Consider the following 5000-nt stretch of genomic DNA (forward strand, 5'->3'; position numbering starts at 1 on the left):
GTTCAACCACACATCCCACATCCAGTGCACAGACTCTTGAACAAACGGGGTTTAACACCTGGTACACGAGCTGTTCCTACATTCCCTTATCTGCACTTCCAACTAAAATCAAATTAACCCAAACTATCACCCAAACAATCACTGTGATAAAACAAAAGTTATTATATTTTAGGTATATAGATGTCAGTATATTAAACATAATTATAAAGATTTTCAAATCAGATCAAATGTGTACAAAATATATTCATATGTAGTATTTTGGTCTACTACAAAGGATGGCTTAGAAGTCTGCTTGGACCATCTGTCAACCTGCCACAGTGGATAAAAGCCTGGTACTGTCTGTTATTTTATACAACCCAGGCTACTGTGATTCTCCGTCTCAGGCGCATTGTAAATGAAGCGGTTAATAGAGAAAGTACATTGCATGTACTGGTGTTCACACCTGGGAAAGCCAATACTAGTAGAAGACATGGGCATGGGGACCGTGTGTGGACCGTGTGGGGACCACGTGAGGGCCGCGTGTGTCACACCGCGCTCAGCTCCAGCTGATACGAGGAGAAACGCCCCGTTCACTCTTTCTGAAACAGCGTTTTCCTGCAGCAGGTTGTCATGACAGCGTGGGTCAGTGCGCTACACACACGGCGAACGACGGACACTCACAGTCAGATGACGGGGTGTTGGGGAGGCGGGTGTGAGGCTGGTGTGGAGGGGACAGGTGCGCTACAGGTTGCTGGTGGAGGTGAATGGTGAGAGACCAGCGCTAGGCGATACCTTCAGTCCTCTGACTCCGACTCATGCGTCGTTCTGCCACAGTGGTGTCTTCAGTACCACCCTGAGGAGGAGAGAAGAGAGGACTCTTAAAGCAACACATTCAACCTGAGGAAGCCATGCATCCATGTCCAGTCTGGGAACGCACAGGCTGAGAATAAGCACGTCTTCCCGTGGATTTGTGGAGTCATTGCAGAGTGACCATTGACAGACGTAGGTGCTAGAATTTCAAAAAGATGGGGCCGTCTTGTCCAGCGTGAGGTAACTTACTATAGTGGACACTTGACCGCCAATTATATATCAAGGTTGAAAATCATATGGCCACAGGGCCAAAATGTCCTTTCAGCAGTTACCTTAACTACTAGTCAGGGAAACCACACCCTACCAGGACATCCATCCACATTCCAGTCTGATCTGTTCACATTCTATTTTTCCGTCTGAACGGTTCTACCATAGCTGAGATTGATCTAAGATGGAAGGAATACATCACAGAAGGCTGAATCAAACAAAGTAAGGTTTGCAAAGATGGTTTTCTGCAATAGGAGGACACAAACTGTGTGTGTGTGTGTATGTGTGTGTATGTGAGAGTGTGTGTGTGTGTACAGTGTGTGTGTGTGTGAGTGCGTGAGTACAATGTGCGTGTGTGTGTGTATGTCCTTTTTCTCTGATCAATGCCGATAAAGCTAAGATGTTGTTCCACTCTGCAGTGTACCTTGTTAGGCATTCAACAACAGGCACCATGTGATTAATACACATTCAGCCCTTTGACCCTCTTGTGTGAGTCATAGTAAAGGGCCAACCATGGGGACATCTTGAGAAGCGTATAGCGGCTTGTCAAAGGACAGTTTAGTTTAATATCTCTTTGAAACTGGGAACATGCTTCCCAGTTATACATGTACAGTACATTTGGAACTGTAAGTGAGGAGAATTGATGGCAGAAATTAATGTCTGGAACAGACTAACCAGGTATAACACAATAAACATGAAACAACATGGTTTACCTAGAGATGGGTTTTCTGCTCCTTGTTACCTTTCAGTCTAAAAGATGCGTGATTATTTCCCTAGAATAGATGTATTTATCCATGCATAGTTTCCATTGTATTACTCAATGGTGACCTTGGCAGGCCAACCAGGGGAAGGCAGTTAAGGGTGGCTGGACTGAACATACAGCAATGTTCAACACAGCTATGCAGCTGGAGTGAGAGTGTTAAGACTAAAAGACTGAACACTTCGACACATCACTGTGTTCAGGATGGGATTTTAACTAGTGCTTTAAAGCACATGCTATAGAGAGAAATTAAGCCTCATTTCCCACACCGTCATGTTTTGCAACATAGATGTATGGTAATCAACATCCAGGGTCATAATATCAAAGGGTGTATATTCCAGTGAATACAAGTTTATTGGAGATCAACTAAACCTGTATCTTAGGACACCGACTGGACGGTATATGCAGATATTCTCGTCTTCTAGGCTTCTACGCCCACACACACACATGCACACGCAAACACACACACACACACACACACGCACACACACACACACACACACACATGCACACACACGCACACACGCGCACGCACACACACACATGCACACACACACACACACATGCACACACACGCGCACGCACACACACACACACACACACGCACGCACACACACACATGCACACACACACACACAGCTATTTGAAAATGTCAAAAATCAAAAAGGGAACGACAAAAAATAAATTCTCTAGTGCAAGTTGGGATGGTGAAACACTACTGTGCTTCGATGCCAAAGGCCTCTGCCTGGCTACCAGCTCTAGACAACACAACGACACACGCAAACGTATTTTACCTCCTGGCTTTGGTTGCGATCTAGACATGTAAATCCCCCTGCCTGAGGGGTGAAGTGAGGTGAATACAGGCAGCAGAGGAGCAGACCAGGGGGAAGCAGGTTGCAGCTGCCCAGACTGACACTCACCACACTGATTCCATTTTAGCTGTGACACAGTGGGTGAGCAGCAGCCTGCTACTACCTGCAGTGAATGCTAATCAGTCCAGGGGTCTGTCCCCCCCCCCCCACACACACACACACACACACCCCTCCCCTGCCTTGGACGAAAGGGGCTGATGATCCTTCAAAATTAATTAGATCCTTTTTGGAGGCAGCCATTTTCTTTCACTCCTTATTGCTCTGGCAAAAGCTGTGCCATTTTTCTTGCTGCCCTTGTTTTGAGGAAATCAAACCACACTTGAGAAATATTATTTTCTTCAAAACAAAAATGGCTACGTTTATTTTCAGATATTGATCTCCCCCATGCTTTGCCACACCTCTCTTTCTCTCCGGCGCTCATTCTCTTCTTCTCAGTCCGTCTGCCCTGTGCGCCCGTCTCTGTAGAGTTAGCTGTCAATAAGTCCCCAGAGGTCAGTTCGTCTGCTAGGAATCAGACACAATGCTCCAGATCGTCAGAGCCGTGCCCTACTGCCACAACAAAGACCAGCGAGAACAGACCGGGAGAGATGGGAGGAGAACAGCATCACCAGGCCCACTTCAGGTTCATCACAGCTGCCTTAATTAGTTGGCAACCTCATGAAATATACTGCCTCATGAAATATACTGCCGAATTTGGAAATCAGTTGAGTCTAGGGGGAGATTGAAAAGGTGGGGATGGGGGTTGGGGTGGAGGACAGGGATGTGAGGCAAGCTTTTGAAAGGAGACGGTGTCAGCCATGTGAATAATATACATCTTGAATATGCAAATGTGACTTACAATACACACAACAGGCATATATTTTCTGCTTGATGCATTTGAGCGTGGGGAGGGAGGTAGGAAGGGGGCAGAGACTTCCTTGGGTGTTGTGATCATCTGTGGCGCATGTGGCATTTGTATAGGATATGATATGATGAATCAGAAACATACTGTACACTGACCCCATTCCCCACGATGTATCAAGCAGACAGACATTAACATAGCAGGTGCTGCTCTGCCTATTGTTGCCAGTGCAACATCACATCGATATTTATGAGTTTGACAAAAGGTTCTCAATAAAGAATGTGGATCCTGGTTAAATTTCAACTTATCAATTAATCACAAGTTAAAAATCTAGCATAAGAAAATGGGTCAGCTTTGTTTTCGACTTGGTGAATTTTAGCATGTATGTTTTAGCATGTATATTGCAAGAGTTAGCTTCTTCTTTTTTTTTACACCAGATAAAATATGGATAAATAGACACCAGCATAATGAGAAAGCAAACATTGTGATTCATGCATTGTCTACCATTTAGATTTTTGCAACCAAAGAACTTTCTGATATCAAACAGAATACACCAATAACATTAGGATAAGAGCACTTTCAAAATGTCAATATTCAAAATGATTTGAACTGCTCACAAATACATACATAGCCTACCATAAATTGAATGTATACATTTATGAGTTATATTCTGTGTAGCACTTCAAAATGCACACCATCCGAACCTTACACAATGAAAACCATGGAAAATAGAATATAATCCTATATTTCTCTCTCATCTGAACAAATAATAACATATTATTTCATAATTGACTATTCAATTCTTGCCCACAACATTGTGTTGGCTAATTCAATTAATGAGTAATAAACAGCACTAAAGCCGTATTACAGTGGAGGGTTAAATTAATTAACTGTGCTGTTACTGTAAGTATAAACATGAGAATGATATGATAAATAAGCCTAATGCCCCCAAAACACACTTTAGTGGATTCAGTGGAAAACAAGCTCTAAATCTCGGACTCAATTGATTATATCTGTGACCTGAGAAAACCTACCTGGCAGAAAACCCAGTACATTTCAAAAACAACATTAACCAAACACCTACACACTCACACTGTCACTCAAACGTCTAATGATAAAAAAGTGTTGAACAACAAATGTTCTATAGCGTCACTTGGCACTCTCACAAAGCACGGACTAACTCCACACTTGAGAATATGAGAGGACAAAGAAAAGCATTATCCTCGACATTAGTGGTATTTCATGAGGTTTAGACCTTGTTGGGAATAAGGTGGCGGGAGTAACAATAGCACCACAAAGCTGGGTTAGGAGCTTTCCAGATATGGTGGAGACACACTGGTTAATGGTTGAAAACACGCTGGCTCCCCCAGCTGATGCCAGTGCTGTAGCTTGGCCATTTAGAACCTTCACTCACACAGGGGGAAGCAGTCTGAATCTTGCCTTGGTCACACAAGAGATCCTTGAAAAAGCA

General features: G+C 43.7%; 1 protein-coding gene across 1 annotated transcript in view; it reads right to left on the reverse strand.

Moving 5' to 3' along the window:
• The window catches only part of zbtb20 (zinc finger and BTB domain containing 20), a gene marked incomplete at its 3' end in the record, with an annotated part of 24443 nt that overhangs the window by 7766 nt on the left and 11677 nt on the right, over positions 1–5000 (reverse strand). The window contains exon 3 of the mRNA XM_084449544.1: positions 661–832. The remainder of the gene's footprint in view (positions 1–660; positions 833–5000) is intronic.

This window comes from Borostomias antarcticus, assembly GCF_949987555.1.
Source record: "Borostomias antarcticus genome assembly, chromosome: 15".
Lineage (NCBI taxonomy): Eukaryota > Metazoa > Chordata > Actinopteri > Stomiiformes > Stomiidae > Borostomias > Borostomias antarcticus.